General features: G+C 36.1%; 1 protein-coding gene across 1 annotated transcript in view; it reads right to left on the bottom strand.

Moving 5' to 3' along the window:
* ARAP2 (ArfGAP with RhoGAP domain, ankyrin repeat and PH domain 2) overlaps positions 1–18,546 on the bottom strand; it is a 196,162-nt gene extending 177,616 nt beyond the window's left edge. The window contains exons 1-3 of the mRNA XM_064418435.1: positions 18,473–18,546; positions 4,217–4,286; positions 2,777–2,903 (exon numbers count right to left, since the gene is read on the bottom strand). The gene's annotated coding sequence lies outside the window, so the exon portion shown is untranslated. The remainder of the gene's footprint in view (positions 1–2,776; positions 2,904–4,216; positions 4,287–18,472) is intronic.

The raw sequence follows: 18,546 nt of genomic DNA, 5'->3' as shown, positions 1-18,546 counted from the left end.
TCAGGACAGATAAAACCTCATCTGTGGTGCAAGTTCTGAATTTTTTATTTATTTCCAAAGCACATGTCATCTTTCAGATCCCATGAGCTAACTTCAGTGTATCTGCCCATATCCACTACCTGTTCCCAAGTGAATTTTAGCCCTTTGTAATCCTCCTTCCCTGTTTTCAGTGGGCCTGCTTCTCATCAAAAGTACCAAACATAAAGCTGTTAAATACTACTAATGCATTCTATTAAACTCATGATTCCTGCAGTGTTGCTGGCTCTCTGGAGATGTACACAGGCTGCACTGCTCAGAACAACACGAGGCTCTGCAATTTTCTATGCCTACATCTGAAATGAGATGCTGAACCAATGTAATAGATTGCTCCTAACCAAAAAAAGCACTGTACTCCCTTGTCTTTCCCAGGTTCTCATCCAGCCCCAAGGTGATCTCATGCTGTTACTTTCCAGTTTATCTAGGTGACTGAAAACTGTCCCCTGGACAAAGAAATAGATCCAGAGAGTTGACAGTGGGACAGGAGAGACTGGTGTGATCTTCCTGGGTTGTCATCAGTGAATTCTTAGATCAGCTGGGCCAGTCTTAGGTACTGACACCAAGAAAATAAGTTTCTTTTTCAGTTTCTCTTTGGCTCTTGTATTTTAATCTGTGCCCATCGTCTCTTGTCTTGTCACCACACACTGCTGAGAATTTACATCTTCCCATTTGGTATTAATAATGTTCATAGAATCTGGTTGGTTAATTGCATGTTCTGTCTTGCCCATATTGTTGTGTTACTTTTGTTGCCAATACAGTCCAATTCTGTTCCTTTTTATGCTTAAATTTTACTTCTCAAAAGTCTTACCCCACAAAAGTCACACTTTCTTTTTACTATGGAAAAAAATAGAATGGTTTGCTATTCATGCTTCCTAAATGTTTATTCACAAAGGATATCAGTAATATCAGTAAAAGGCTTGTAAGACTGAAAAATTGCTGTTGTCAAAGGCATAGGCTATTTGAGTATGATAGAAATATCTTACAAGTTTGAATAAACTAAATAACAAACACTGGCTTTTAAGCTGCCTGGATTTTACACTCAAAAGATCAGTCCCTTACACAAATTCAGCTTCTTCTATGTGTATTTATAATGGAAAATTGAAATTTTTGCACCCTTGAGACTGCATAAACAATGGAAAGAAAAAGGTTTTTAATAACATCACTTAGCTTAACTGCATAGACATTGAGTATTTAGTTTAGTTTGCTGCATGTCTTTGATCTCTTCACTGGCACAGCTCCCTAGCAAAATATTTTGTCTCCAAGATGATACTCTGAAATCCAAAGGCATGAACTGACAGAACAATGATAACAAAATAGAGAGTCAGATGATAATGGAAAATAGTCTATGGTATCATCTAATAGTAATTCCTTCTCCTAAGAGTCACAGAATCAAAGCATTTCTGGAAAGGGAGAAGCAAGTTTTTCCTTCCAAAAGAATAACAACCAAAATTATTTTTTAATTAAAGCAATGCAGGAACCTCACTTGTAAGGGTTACTGGTCATACATGATCCTACACTCTTGCATCTTTGTTTACCCATATAAGTATGATCTCATTTTAGGTTAGCAGAGATCAGAAGTTCTGCTTTCATCTTTTTCTTTAACATACACTTTGGTTTACAATTCTGAGCTGTCACATTTCTTCTCCTCCCCTCACAATAATGCGCTGTCACCCAAAACAGAATATTTGTGTGAAAAAAAAATAAAAGCAACACTATTGCAATATGCTGGTTGACATAATAAGTATTTATGCACAGCCAGCAATGATGACATTAATTTGAAAAAAATCAATATGACCCCCACCTTGCACTTTGTATGTTACCTCAATGATATCAAGAACTAAAATATTTTGAACTTATCAGGAAAGATAATAAGAACAAACAAAACCACCTTGTTTTACCCAGTGACATTTACAACCCAAAGATATTCTACTTTTAGTTTTAATCAGTGGAACTTCTTCCCAAAGTTTTAGTTTTCTCAAGCTCACCTTAAATCCATTTTACCCATCCAATGAAAGTGTAGCCTTTTTTTTTTTTTCAAGGAAGGGAAGCAATATGTGAAATCCATCTTCTTTGTAAAGCTGTGTAAGTGACAATGTCTGAATCCAGAGATCAGTTTTCTAGGCTTTTTCCAGACAATGCAGTGGCACTAACATGTAATACATCCAGAACAGCTTTTGTTTTTATCTACGTGTGACATTGTGCTCTTTCTGCAAATACACATGTGCAAATTTTTGCAAAGCAATAATACCCTCTTCAGTTAGAATGCTCAAACATCCTAGCAACCTTTCATTTCAAGATCTTTAATGATTTGTTTTCATATGTACACCATCAACTGCTCCATTTCTAAGAAATGTGCTTGCAGCTTGTAGAACTGATTAGAAAGCTAACCACATGCATGACATCTGCATATGTACCACTTAATATTTAATGTGCTAAATTAAAGATATTATGTGGAATAACCTCATGACTCCTCATGACTTATGCATAAAAATGCATGTATGCGTAAAAATTTAAGACAGGCAGGACAGTAACTCTTTTAGCTGTGATTGTAGCAAGAGATCACTGGGACTGTGTTCTCATTCTGCCTCCTTGTTCTCTGACAGTGGGTTACCAAGACTGCTTCAGAGAAAAGAAAGAGGTGGTGAAAATAATATTCATATCAGTGAATCCAGGTGTGCATTCCTGGGAAGAATGGATTCCAGACAATTATTTATATGTTAATAAAGGTAAGTGCACATACCTGGGAGGGATGGACTCCTTACGGATCTTGTTATCTGACTCAACTGACACTGTGGAAAGACGTTTCTTGGTGGAGCCTGTAGGAGCACCACATCCAGCATCGGCTTAACTCATTGCAGACACACAGCCTTCCAACAGAAGGGATTTTCCTTTTGTTAGGATAAACTTAAACTAGATTTCTCAAAAATATATTAATAATTTTTCATGACACCTGTAAAGTTATTTTTATTGGATGATTCCTGACAATTTGAAAGGATGATTTCACCATGAGAAAGAGATAGTCATAAGAAAGACATATAATTATATAAAAAAACTAAGCCTGCTGGTCTTTTCAGACTTTCTGAGCAGCATGTTAAGTGAAAATTAATTTGTATAAGTGTATATTTTATTTTCAAAAAAGTATTTAAATGTGGGAAACATTTTTTTTTAAGTATTGAAGCTTGGCATTTTTTGTACTCTATTTTTGTATTATGCTGGCTGTTGAACAGTTCTTGAGACTACAATAATTAATATTCATATCAGCTGATCCCTAGAGATCAACTGCAGCTTCCGTTGCATAAATGATGATTATCTTCATTAGCAGCTTGTTTAATTTTCACCATTCCTTGCTCTTTTTACAATGGTTTTTGATAATCAGAATGGAGATGGAAAAGTGAAGCACTGAATAATAGGTCTCAGAAAATCCTGCCATTTCAGGTGCATACAAGGAGGTAGAATTAAGTCTCTTTTAACTTGTAAATACTTCATGCAGTTGTACTACCAATTTTATACATGTTTGCTCTAACAAGAACATACACAAAGAGTTTATTGGAATGTTTATGCACTAAGCTTCAGAGGATTGCATCTGACAATCAACCATGGTGTGCCAGGGGCTTTTTCATTAGTGACAGAATAACTGTGGTTTGTAAAACCAGGCTTGGGACCACTATTAGAATGATATGTGTGTACAAACATCTCTTTAAGCCCTTTATTCCTATTATTTGGAACATGCATTAATAATACTTTCTCAAATGCATTTATTTAGTCAGATAGCAACCTGCCTGAACAATCTGTTGTCTTTTTATTTAAAAACAAACAGATTTAGTTAGTTCTGCATTATGGGACCAGAACAGATCCCATCTGAAAACCAGTGTGGGCACTCTGCCCAGGCTGAGGTAGAATTGGTTGGCATTTAGAGATTACTCAATCTGAACATTTTATTTAAAGTTTACATATAAATTTACTAGTGTAATTTTCTGCATAGCTTCACATAAGCTTTTTGACTGCTTCTAGAACAGATTTGGATGACTCTGAAACCCCAAGTGCAAGCTGATAAATGCCTAGTTACTGTTATACTCCACTTAGTATTCCAACACAGACAAATCAAAATATGTGAATATACTTTTCAGTCGCCTTTCTGTGTGTTTGACAAGAACTCTTTAATAAAGGTTCTCTGACTTACCATATTCCTATCTCACCATCCATGTGAAAGTCTTCACAAAACAGTCTCCCAGTTGAGGGGCAATCCCTGTCTGCAAATGACAGTTAAGATTTCATCACAGGTCCTCTTCCCTGCCTCATTTCCAGCCTTTATCATAATTGTGAGAGTTAGGATGCTCTTCTCTTTTTTGCACCAGATTGAAGCACACAGATTATTGCTTTCCTTCTACTCAAAAAAAGTAGCTACACTGATTTTTTTTAACTTACTTATTATGGTCTTTTCCAAAGGAGAAATTTCAGCTGTGACACAGAGGCATAAAACTGCAAATTCTGTTCTGCACAAGATTTTTAGTTAAATCCTAATTACCTAATTAAGAGATGGAAGATAAAGAAAAACATTTTCTGGAAAAATTTAAATACTTAGAAAAATTTCTTTCAGAATTGGTATTAAAAAGAATTGTTGAAGGAATCTGTTCCTTCTCCTAAATAATATTGAGAATTTCAGAGAGAGGGACTGTTGGGATATATCACAGCTGATCGGTCTGACTGGTCTAAAAGAAGCAGGTACCCTAAAGGAGGTCTTATTAGAGGATGGAATTTATGCTATTTCATTTCTGTGAAAACATAGGAAAAAACCCTCCCTGTATTCAAATATGATACCCCTGCAAGAGGCTAAGGATGCAATTATATTAGTGTATTAGTTTGCATCAACAGTGTCCTTTTCAATTTATTGATGATCAGCCCACACATGTTCTTAGGTTACAATGCAGAGTGCCCTTGGAGCAAATAAATATTTTTCTTAGTTGAAACAGGAGCAGAAGATCTAATTCACGTGCTTACTTACTGCATTCCAACCATTCACTCCACAGATCAATCTAAAGCTAGTACAAAAAAAAACAATTTTAGTCTGCATATGAGGTCCTCAGCATCAACTGTTTCACTTTGCAGATCTCCTTTTGTAGCAGAATTAGTGCTAATACAGATGGAATCAAGATAAGAAAGGTCAGGTCAACTTCACAACAATTCTCCAAAAAGCTTTGTTATCCACATTTACTTTTTGGAGAAAAAAACCCAAACAAACTATTCCAAATCTCAAATATCACAGCCTTAAAAAATTGTGATTGAATCTAAGATGTGCAGTTGATAATATTTTGTTTTATGTACTTGGAAACTGGAGCTGAGTTAACTGGCTCATTAACACATTAACATCACACGTTTTTGTGTCTGTGCTGAGAGTTAACCTTCTTCTTCCAATTCCCACTCATAGGTACAAGGAAAGGTGACTTTACCACAGCTTTAGAGAATTGAAACTCCAGTATGAAAAACATGCTTGTCCTCAGAAATATTTATATATCTTGTATCAGTAAGGCAAAAGCATTTCTGCTCTGCACACAAAAGATTAATATATATTTTCTCCTCAAATACATGTACAGATCTAAAAGATTTAGAAAATGGACCATGAGCTATTATGACACAGTAATACTTTAATTCTCCAGGAAGGGAGTAAGACACATGTGGGAGTCCCAGTTGTTGGTTTCTACGGGTCTGGATTGAAGGCATTTGAGACAGTAGTTTCATGTTCGGACTCAGGTGTTTATCATTTCTTATCAGTAAAGCACTCTCACTACTGCGAGTTCAGCAGCTTTTCATTAGAAGGCACAAAATGGCTAACAGTCTTGTGTTACAAGGTCTTTTAAAACTAAACTATCCAATTAAGAACTGACACCTAGATTATTTTCCCTTTTAACCCAATAACTGATCTCAAAGAGCCCACAATGCGGACTTTTCTGCCCAATTACAGAGTGCCACCCAGGAAGGGTGAAGAAGAAGGAAGAAGCATGAAGAAGAAACCCAGGACAACACTCTGTGCCCTCCATCTTGCTTTCATCCACAATATACTAAAAATATCCCAAAACCTAAATTTCTCAACAAGTGATACACCTACACTATTCTCTATAATCTATTTCACACTTTTGTGGATTCTAGTCTGTCTTGAAGTCTAGGAAATGTTCTCCACAAATGAGGGTCAAAGTCAGTGCTTCCCTAGGGGTCAGGACATCCCAGAGCAGAAAGATAAATATTCCCAGTGCTCTGGGTTTCCACAGACACAGTAGTATTCTTTCTTTCCTGGTCCCAGAGGTTTTAGATTCTCCACAGCCTGAGGAGATCCATACTCATCCATTACCATGGAGATGTTTTACCCTCAGAGTTGCATGCTTCCAAAAGAGTAAGCCCTGTTTATCTGGCTGCCTATTCTAAGGAGAGATTTTGGAAATTCTGTAGGAGTAGAGGTGCTTTCTCAAAATACCTTCTGCTCTGCAGAGAACAGTAGGGTTTCAAACACACCTTTTTATGCTTATTCTTTTGACCAGCTGGAAGAGGCAGTATGCATGTTTTCCTCTTCTGCCAAGAGTTCATCCCTAGGTGCCTAGCTTACCACATTTGAAAGCTTCACCAGTTAACAGAGGGAATAAATAAATCTAGAGGTGAAGAGCCTGAAAGATATGCCTTGTAATGTACAAAGCATAGCTAAGTATAAATCTTTCCTTTACGATTTTCAGGAATCAGACCAATTACACTTTCAGCTCTACTTTGTGTGTTGAAATAATGACAAAAGGATTTCAAATATCAATTACACAATGAGAATGCACTCTCTTTTGGCAAAACATAGAAAATCTGGCATTATGGCTTCACATGTAATAACAAGCTCGTTTCACTTGCAGTCAGTGTCAGAGATGAAATAAAGTTACCCAATGCAATGTTGTACTTATTTTACTGATCCATTGTCCCCACTAGTACTCAGAAGAATGCCAGTCTTTTCACAAAAGACAGCACTTTTCCCCTGCGCTAAAAGATTTTTTTGTACAAATCTCTATTCATCGATTCACAGATTTTTTTTTAACATGCTTTATTATAAGATCTGCCAGTATGATGCTGGGGTATCAGAATTTCATATGGGTCATTTCTTCATATTTCTTTCAGAAAACAGAGAGGAAACCTGACTGGTTAAAATTTTCTAGTGTGCTCCAAGAGTCACAGGATATAAGACTTTCAACAGCACAAAATAAAATTCGGAACCTGAAGTGGTTTTGGTCTTAACATTGAGTCTTAATTTAGTGTGGTGAACTTGGCTTCTGACTCCTTGAGTGCATTCTGTAACCTTAAATGTCCTACGCACATTCTTTAAAATACATTATGTATCAGCTGAGACAGCCAAAACGGATCCTGAGGAGATATTTCTTAAAAGCTGCCATTTTTGCGGCATGCCTTGGTTATATCTATGTCTGAGCAGGCCCTAAAGTCTGTATTTTAGGATACAGCTCTTGCAAAATCAGTCACTGTGCCCAGAGAATTCATCTAGGGACAAAGATCACCCATCTAATTTCAACTCCTTACAAGAAATACTCTCGGGTAATGAAACATTCCAACCTTTTTGTCAGGTTCTCTAAGTATCTTTGTTCAATCTCAGTGGCCAACTGCAGATTTGGGGGTGAAGTGGGAAGCATCTTTAAACACAATCTGCATAGACAGTGGATGACTTGGAAATGCCCACAATTAGGGTCAGCTTATACCTAAGAGACAAGCTGGCAGAACTGTTCAAACCTCACAGATATTTTTGTCATTTTGTACAACTGCTATCATGAACAACAAGGCCAAGCTAATTGTAATATGAACACAATGTGTAGAATGAGGAGCAATGTAGGGTGGGTGGTATTTGTCACATGTAGCAGATTTCCCTTCCCATGACCCTTTTTTTATAAATGTTCATGTTAGTAGAGTTTGTACTAATGCAGTAGAAAGCTCTTGAGCAAAGTCAATCATAGTGTGAATTTCTCTAGTAATACAAGCTATGTAATTTTAAAAAACATTACAAAACCAAAACAAAAATAAAAAGCAGAGGAATATGTAAGAAAAAATTTATAAATATTTTCCTTTTTCTAAAGTCAAGCAAGAATTTTTTTGTTTCTTTGGTACTGTCCAGATAGCAAATAACCTGAACTCTTCATGTTTTCTATTTTATTGTTCTCATAATTCTCCAGTACCTTATTCACAAGCAGGTATAAACACAGACTTACTTCAGAATAATTCATGAAGGTCCCCAGAAACAACACATCATTAAAGCTACTACTACTTAGTCCCTGGATGAAGTAAGGAGTTTGACCAATGGCTCAGTGTACAGTTAAGTTATGAAAGAAAGAAAAGGTCAGAAAATATAGATGTAAAATAGTCAGAGGGGGTTTGCGAGAGGCAAATGGTGGACATGAGAATTATTCTTCTCTGTGAGGAAGAGAGGAAGGCAAAGAATGTCTTGTCTAGGGGTCAGTTTAGAATTGAGAGGAAGGAAAGCCCAGAGCCACAAAGGAGATAATAATAGAGAATAGCTGTCAAAGGAAATTAAGAATTTTTAAATAACTATCATTTTGTTTCTCGATGAGTCAAAAGGCCTTGGCTCCCTGTATTTCAGCCTAGGGTAAAGGGTCAAGATTAAAGAGAGTGGATGCTTGGAGCTACGTACAAGGCTGGGAACTGGAAAGAATTATGTACGAACAGCCAAGGGCTGATGCTAGAACTCTCCAGGGGGAGCTTGGTTCCTAGAGGGGGAGGGATCCCTTGGGGTATGATAACCTATATATGGTGAGAGATGGGGTTCAGAGCAAAAGAGCGCTCATAGCTACAGCTAATGGGACTTGGGAAAGGGGCTCCCAGAAGAAATATCACTGAGGAATTTTTTGCCTTACAGAGGGCAAAGATACCTTGCCCAAATTTCAGTGTAGCAATTGGATCCAGGGAAAGAATAAACCCCGAACTGACATTTTCATGGGGGGTTATATAATACTTTTTCAATGTAAAATAAGGGTTGATTCTCATATGCTTTTGTGACTGTCTCTTCTCTAGATAAAATAATCTATCAAGGACATTTTGTTGCTGGACATTTTGTTGTGCCACTGGGCCAAAGGAACTAGCAAAAATATCTGAAAACTTTCATAACAGCAAATTATTTACATCCAAGTGAGAATGGAGATGAAATTTAGGAGGCAGGTCTTGGTTTTAATAACTTAAGAAGAATGCTATTCCAGTTTAAAGTAGAGTTAACATTAACAGAAAAACACCCATATATATAATTTTTGCTTAATTCTTGGTTAAAATGTTGGACTGACATATATGCAGGTGTTTCTGGGCCTTCAAATTCTGGCTCCATAGCAATACAGTAAGTTTGGAAAACAAGAAAACAAAACAGCAAAATAATATCAGTAACTAAATAACATCTCGTTACCATAGTGGTGTGAAAAAAAGGAGTCATTTTATAGTTAAATTACAGCAGGATTCTACAGGCTTCTTCTGTTACCCCAGCAATAAGATAGATGAGGTCATATTTATAGGAAGGAAAAATGACATGGGCTTTCTCTGTGGTAGAGCAGGAGTGCTGAAAATAACACAGTGGATCTGACTACCACCTGATTAATATGCAACCATTTCTGAGAAACAAGAAAGGCTTTAGGTAAGCATATATTTTGTGAATAGATTGTTTTATCGTAATTGTGTAGAACACTGTCTGGGATTATTCAAATTAATTTTTTTCTTGAACTATAATACAATTTATAATACTACAGATGAATCACTATTTTTAAGTCTTTTTCCCTAGTGATTTTTTAGAGAAAAAACACATAACCATTTCAGTTTCTTTCCCCACAGTCAACACATTTTTTTCTTATACATTGCATTATTTCAGGGAGCTTTACTACTGGCGTCTGAACATCACTGGATTTCTAATTAATTTTCTTCTGTCTTTTAAAAGTGATGTTTTGCTGCATAAAGACAGTGATAAATTTTAGACCACAACTGCTAGGATTTTAGGAAATTACTTTATTGGTAGCAACTTGGCAGCGTGAACCCCTGAATCAATAGTAAAGTGACTCATGTGTCTCGACTTTGTCTTTGGAAAGGCAGTGCAGACTCTTAATTTCTTGGTGCTGCAGGTTGTGAATGCTCATACATATGGAAAGGACATTCAGGCACACATGAGCACACTCTCAATGAAGGTATAGCACTTTAGCCTTACTCAGAACACAGAAATTATATTAATTAAATTTAGCTCATGCAAACATCTATATATTCTTTTAATAGTAAATAAGCAAATAAATTAGTAGGAAGGACTACTCTTTATTACTCTTTCTGTACCTGAATTCAAAATGCCACTTAATGCAGCAACTTTGTGCATTGTTTTGACTTCTGGTTCAACTGAAGAATGGAAATTCATGACAAAAACCATTAAGCATTTTTCTATCTTCTACCAGGAATACCAGCTAAGTACTAGTATTCTGGAATGGACAGAGGAAAAGTACAATACTTTATATTTTCAGAAAAGATAAAGTTTATCTTGATCTACAATGTAAGAAGTATTTGCTGTTATCTTTTGGGTTTGACTTCAATGGTTTGGGGTTAAAAATGTCATATTTGATTATACGCATTTTTGTGATTCTTTGATGGACTACTCAAAGCAGTTGTGTAGCTTCAGACTCTGGAGATGTAGATAAATAAAATATAAATCATGAATACATGAAGTTTGCAATTATTACACTCATCTACTTACAATGATCTACAGTTTCAATAAATTTAATGAAAATGGAGTAGCTACTGAAATTTCGTCATTGAAATCAAAGCAAATTCAGGTAAATACTAGAAATTCTACTTCCAGATCAAGGTATGTACAAGAAAAATACCAAATTAGACTACAGATTCTTAGGTAAGCTGAAGAATCATGTTTCCTGGGCTGTTGGGGTCCACTCCGGCTACCTTAGTGGACCCTTGCCCACACGATACTTCATAGATGAAGGTAAAAGATAGAGAAGCGCTCTCTTCCATGTAGGAAATGTTGTCCTTTATTCCAAGACACACATCAGGTGGACAAACCCATGGGAGAAAAGAGGGCATTCCCTGGCGGCAGGGAGCTTTTATACCCCTCGGGATGGGGACAGAGGGAGGTGTCCACAACCAATGGGACACCAGTGAGGAGTGGCAAGGGGAGGGGTACCAGGGGAGAGACCACCAGGAGGTACCGGGATAGGTAAGGGAAAGACCATGTGATAGAAGAAAGGGGTAAAAAAACACACGATATAACATAAACTATACAGTGCAATACAAAACTGTTCTGTGCAAATTTCCAATCACCCAGTGCAAGAGAACAACTAAACTGGTGCACCACAACAGTAAGCTATATCATTCAAGTCTTTAGTACTGATATTTTACATTGTGACACCATGAAAAACCTTCAACTAATCATTTTAAAGAGACAAAGATCTATCTTTGAAATGAAACTCAATTAAAATTCAATGAAAGAATTCTTTTCAGACTGAAGACTAAGAATGAAAAAATAAACAAATCTGTTCTTGTTTATTACATTTTTAATTTTCTTCTGAAAGAATATTTCTAAAAGCTTTTTTATATCTTTTGGGTTCCAACTGAATTTTATTTTGGTCATGAATGTGAAGGTTAATAGAACTTTCATATTTTTTTTAATACTTGCACACCCAGTTTGACAAAAGTGAAGAAAATCTTTGCTTAGAATAATCTACAGACAGCAGTATCAAACCGGCAGTGCAAGATGAAGCAGGGAAAAATTGATTAAGTAAAAAAGAGTACCTGGTAGCTTTAGCTGGATGATTAATAGTGTATCACAGAACTCAAGCAACAGATGTTTATTAATGACAAGAGGAATGGAAATGCCAAACAGAACAGTGAAAGGAATACTAACTCTTGAAAGCAGAGCTGTGCCAGGAGATGGGGGGACATAAGGGAGCCATGCCAGGAGAGGAAGGACATATGGAAGCTGCTGAAGTAGAGGCATATCTGTCATTATATATGTTAGAGGACATTTGGACTTGGGGTAAGCAGTGATTAATGTTCAGAATACAAAATGCTGTTGGACTAGTATAAGACAGAGAAGCCTGGGAGATGTGTATTCAGAGAAGTTTGGATGATGAACTACCACAAAAACACATTCAAAGGCAGAAATTCCCTTTGCTGGATTCTTTCATTCCTCAATTAGTAAGGTAATCCACTTAGAGATGCTCTAAGCAGGGCCAAAATAAGCAAATCCAGAAAGAATAGTCCTTTTTTGGACTGGAAGACCTGCTGTCTCCACAGTGTTTTCCAATTCTTCTTAATCCTTCATTGGAAGGAATAAATCAGTTTCACTAAAAGATATGAATATATTAAAGGGAGGTACAAAACTTACTCAGGTGGCACCTGAATTCCTGGAAGCACAGGGCAGATGTGCAGGATTCAGAGAGGAAAAATGTCATGTCCAGGCAACCTTTAGCTCATTCACTCAGCTCCAAAAATCACCTTAGGGTTGAAAGCTGGAATTAAAGCAAGACTTTCTGCCATAGCTTTCAGACATAGCAAGCATCCAGCACAGTACTGAGGATGAAAAGACACATCACCCAAGGCCACGAGCCATCAACCACACACAAATTTTCTAAATCTATTTTCAGTGCCCAGTGTCATCATGTTTGATGGCAAAAGGGTTATGAAAAATTCTCAAGAGACAGGAAGCAACACTCATTCTATAGACACCTTGCATGAAGTCTTTGGGGCATTTTGAATCTTGTGTCCTTCAAATTTGGGATGTTGAATGTGAAGTCAGTGGGTGGATATTCTTTGGCAATAATTAGCTTGTGCAGACCATTGCCCAATTTTGTGATTGGAGACCACTAGAGGGGTTAATACAACCTGACTATTACAATTTCAATGGGGATCAATTGAGCAAGATTTGGTCCATGTCCTTGCACTTCACGGCATCCTATGCCTTTTGATGGATTTCACTTTGGTGAAGATTTTTTTTCCCCATATCCAAGATATGTCACTCATACCTTCCCCTCAAAGTCCTTGTTTCTTCCTTGATTTTTTCCCCCTGATTTTGCAACATCTCTGAGATTAGTTTTGACATGCTTTGGCCCTCTGCATGGCATCTCATGCAATCCAGGTACATTTTCTTGTAGTCAATAAAATTCCCAATTAATTTTTTTTTCCCCTTCAAATTCATTTCCATTGATCACATCTCTATTCTGGAGTGTTTGTTCATCCTTATATGTGTTTCCAGAAACACAATGCAGACCAGTTTTGGGAAGATTTGGTCCATCTCCCTGGACTTCATGGCACCCGATGCTTTTGGTAGCTTCGACCATAGCAAAGATTTTTTTGATTTTCTTTTTTAGTATCCATGTCCTGTCACTCATATCTTCTCCACAGGTTTGTGTCTTCCTCCTTGATTTTTCCCCTGCTTTTGCAACATCTCTGAGGTTAGTTTTGGCATGTTTGGGTCTTTTGACATCACCTCATTTCCTGTGAGACCATTTTCTTGTAGTTGCTAAATGTCCCAATTTTCTGGGTTTTGGGGGTTTTTTCAGGCACATTTCGTTTGATCCTATCTCCTTTGTAGAGCGCTTGTAATTCTTTCTTTTTTGGGTCACAAGATTTTGTTTCCCTTAAGGAAAATGAAATCTTGCAATTTCAGTGGGAATCAAGTGGGCAATCTTTGGACCATATCCCTGCACTTCTTGTCATCCCCTGTCTTTAGTAACTTTCCCTTAGGCATAGATTTTTTGTTGTTTTTTCATTATCTCTGCCATATAATATCGCCTTTCCAGAGTGTTTTTATATTATTATTTTTTGTTCAAAAATATGCACACACCCAACAGTAACAGTTTATTCTGGCTTACCACACATTGAACACCATATTGAACTTTGGCTTTTATGTCAACATATCTTTGCTTTTGTAAAAACTTTTTTTCTTGTCCTGTATAATTTTGTGATTTATTAAATCTGAAATTATACAGGCTATCAGAATGGACTTATGACTCTCTTATTCCAGTTTTCTTCCATTGTAATAACAGCTTAGGTAATGTAGTCACCTAACAAACCATCTCAGCAGAACTGCATGCAGAAATGAGACCATTCTCTATTCACCTTTGTATCAAAGCACAAAGCTTGGTTAACTTATTCACCAGAGACACTAAGTAGAGCTACTTCAGACCTTAGTCACCTTAATTGCAATTTTCATTGATTTCAGATAGTCTTTTATGTGACAGAGATAAAAATAGAATGCCATTCTTTGAAGTGATGGAAATTGTATTAAAATAATTTTTGTGCACACAATAATTTTAAACTTCAGATAGTTTGAGATGTCTTGGTATTTTTAAGCAACAGTTTAATCTTTAATTGTTGTTCTTTACTAATAACTGAAATGAATATGTCATAGTCATGATTATATATTAATTTTTTAAAATATAATAATAACTCAGACTGTTTCAAGAAAAGTAGCAATAGACTGATATTATTCTTTAGCATTGCTTCAGGGAATTTTAATCTAGGCAGGTAAGATATACATAGGTGAGGGAAGGCCACGCAAGAATATTCAAATATGATAGCAGCTTGTACAATGTTAATTTCTTAGGTAAAAAGAAAATAAAATAAATTATGATGGCCAAAGTATCAGAAAATGTGTATGTGGAATGAAAAACCATAACAGAGATATCAGAACAACTTATGAGATATAGCTGAAAATCTTCTTATAAATTGCAACATGTGGCTTCATAACCCAACACTAGTGTAAGACTTTTTTGGGAACAGACAAAACTGAAAAGTCTTCTTTCAAGAAGGGTTATTCATAGAGTTTTGTCCAATAATCTGTTGGACAATCTGATATAAATTTCTAACACTTAAGATTAAAGTTCAATGGGATTTACTTTGTATTAGAACATAAAAGTTTGTTATTGGTCCATCAACATTTCTTTCTTCAGGTCCCTAACACTGATATTTTTTATGTCTGACTTCTAGAATAATTTTGACTGGTTAACAAACACAAAAATAGAAGGAAAACTACTATTGGAACTTTTCTGTAATTATGATTTAAAAGATAAGTCTAATGATTCTCAGTACAGAACAGAAAATTTAGGAGAAGGGACTGAGGTAACTATTGAAGTGGGCTGGAAAGCGAGGAATTTGTCTCTAGAATATTTTGCTTACTAGAGCTAAATAAACTTTCATCTGAAGAACATGGCCAAATGGGAAAAATGGCCCCTTGAGCATGCTGTGGTGGCCAGAGGCAAACATATGAAGAACAGGTCTGGAAGAACTATTCTAGGAAAATTGATATAACAAAATGCTGAGCAGCTGGGTAATTGCAGTGCTCCAAATACATTCATTAGAATGATGAAATCCCATATGGTGGAACAGTAGGTTTCCCTTTTCCCTCTTTTTAAGAGTAAAAAATGTTAACTCACTTTTATTTACAGAGCATCCCAACAGATGAGTTTATCGAGTAATAGCACACGAGACCTTGAGCTGAAGGTTTCAGTTTGTTTGACCTCTCTCATAAGGGAATTCATAACTTGTTTTCTAACATAGATGTTGCACCAATAATTGTAATGAGCTTTAGGGAGCTTTTTAATCCTCACAGAAGCTGGAGCTGGGTATACTAAAGTTCACAACAGTTACAAATATCAAAGAGGATAAAAAGATCCTTAAAAATTTCTAGTGTTAGAATTTCTTAGTGTCACCCTCAGTATATAAGTCCATAGTAAATTCTCTGAGCTAAGTCATATCAGCTAAGGTCTACCAGGCTTTTTTATAATATATTTCCAACTTAATATTTACATTTCCAGCAATCTGTGTGCACGGTATTTTGTGCACTAATGTTAGATGAGTCCTGCAGTCCTTCTATCATAGATGCTGTAGGAACCCCTGCTGTGAGGAGATGGTTTTCCTGAGAGAAGCAAATAGCACTAACAGATGCATGGATGCATTCACTATAGGAGCTCTTTGCTGATATTGTTTTATGAAAGTGCCTGAAGCAAGGAAATTATATTTATACATATATACATACTTACATGAAGGCTGTGGGCATAGTAATTCTGTTGTAATCACAAATCAAATGCTATTTAAGAAAAACCATGTCAGGTTAATTGTGTTTCTTTCAGAAGATAACTACTAATGGTGATTTTGTCTTGGTGACTGTTTAGTACAACTATTGACATTTCAGTGTTCCTGAATTTCAAATCACAGTTCATATCACTTCCACCAATTAAAAATTCTATTCCACTTGCATTATAGAATAATTTTTTTGCGTAAGAAACTCTCTGCCAATGATAGTCTTTCCAGGATTAAAATATAAGATTGTGTGTGACCCAAGGTCAGCTGAAGCTGACCAAATATTATAATTTCTGAATTGATTTTAACTTAGATCCTTTGTTTCTCAGCATCTCAATTATGCTTTTGTCTAATAAACTTAATCATACAACCATTTCTCAGTGGTGCTGGTGCCCAGTGGGGCACTCAAATATAAAACCTCCTATTCAAAGCAGTAGGAACAAATGAAACATATCGCTGAATGGCCCTAGCTAAAACTTAATTAATCTGAAAAATGACACTTGGATTTGTACTTGATGCAATACCATTCACTTCAGCATCTGCTCAAACATGCTTACAGAGTTGTTCTACATAGATAATCATTCTATTTCCCTATAAAGGAACTATGCATCAACAGAGTATGATTTGTAAAGTAGTTTGCAAATTTTCTGGATGGAGAGAATTAGGGTCATGACAGATTTGGCTCCTTTTTAAAATTAATGTTTTAATTGTGAAAGTAAATAAATATATCTAAAAAGAGAAGATAATCCATTGGTTTACATTGTCGTTACCTAATTTTTAAAAGTAAAAGTCAATATTTTAATAGAGTTTGTACAAATAGTTTTGCTGGCTTATCACTACATTTTCTATGGTATTTCAAGGATTATATGTCATAATCACAACTAAAATTACTAATATATATTAAGATGTAAAGAAATTAGGAGAGTAATGGAAATCCAATCAGTATTTCTTTGCTAATGGGAGAAAATTTTGTCAAGTTGCTGTCTGCATAATCTATGCCAATATGTAGTTATTTTAATATAGATAGCCCCTGAGACCCTTCAACTTACTTTTTCTTTGACTAGGAAGTAGTCTTACTGTGGCATGAAGAAAAGTAGCAGTGTGATACCAGAACTAGCAAAAGCCTTGTTAATGAGAAATGTACTTCCTGTCAGCTTCACAGTTGCAGAAGCAAAGAGTTAGAAAAATTAATTCAGAAGACCACAATGGCCAGAAGAAAAAGAAAATAAATCTCTTGTTTCATTCAGGAGACTAGGCAGGATCAAATATGAGGTTTGACAGGCTGATGCAAATGTGAGTGATTTTATGCAAGCTAATAGAATAACATACTGAAACAGAGTTTGCCTTTAATTAGAGCTGGCAAGCAGGAAGGAAAGCCCATTAAGCTTTGAAGCTTGTAAGGTTCATGGTGTGTTAGACCATCCTAGAGAGAATTAAATTTTCAAAGACTTTCTACTCTTCTAGGAGTTATCCCACATCAAGAACAAAATTGTTCAATTATCAACTATTAGAATATAATTGAAAAATAATTATATATTCACTTTGTATCATGATTGATTAATCCTCTGGAAAAGAGCATAGTCTTTCATTGTCAGTCATTGTCCCTGACCATCCACAGGAAAAAAGAGTCTCCCACAGATCTCAGCTTAAGTCACTCATCAGTAGCCTTCAGGTCTGAGGGAATGAATATTGAATCAGATCATAGAGGTAATCAGCAATAATTTAGAAAGGAATAGAACAAACTCACAGAAATGAACTGCGGAACTATACAAAGAAAAGTGAATTCCATCTGATAGTCACTCCTGTGAAGAGTGAAAATTTGAAAGCAAATCTTAGAAATCTGTGCTTAACTCTTTCATACTAAGTAGTGAAAGCCATGAAAAATAAATGGAACAGATATTTTAAGAGCAGATAACGTATCTCTCTACAGATAAGGAGATAGATAGTGTTTCCATTAAGCTTAGCAGTTTGTAATTCAGAACTGCCAAAGGAAGGAGGAATATAGACAGCCTAGCTAGACTATTTAGCTGTTCAGCCCAGAAGGAAGACTCTTTTAGGAATCAAACCTCAGTTGTCCAGCAGAGCCCAGCCCTCCAGCAATATATTTGACAAGAGCATAGACATGTCTAAGCATCCATAGATGACTCATGTAAATGGCCACAAATTCTTTGTCAGAGTTGGTTTAAAAATGAGCTTGGTTTGCTCCACAAGGAAAACAAACTGAAATCTTGGAAATAAATTTTCTGGCAGGACTACAGCTTTCTGTGATTTTCTGTCAAAAGCAAATTGATTACAGGTGTGGTTTACTGAGGAACTTCTTTGATTCTCCTTCCTTCCTGATGCCTACCTGATGTTACAGGCTGTAGACATCACACAGACTCCCTCTCTCCTATATCCAAGATTATACTTCAGCCATCCTTG

This window comes from Passer domesticus, chromosome 4 (genome assembly GCF_036417665.1).
Source record: "Passer domesticus isolate bPasDom1 chromosome 4, bPasDom1.hap1, whole genome shotgun sequence".
NCBI lineage: Eukaryota > Metazoa > Chordata > Aves > Passeriformes > Passeridae > Passer > Passer domesticus.
This window is presented reverse-complemented; position numbering and strand designations above follow the sequence as displayed.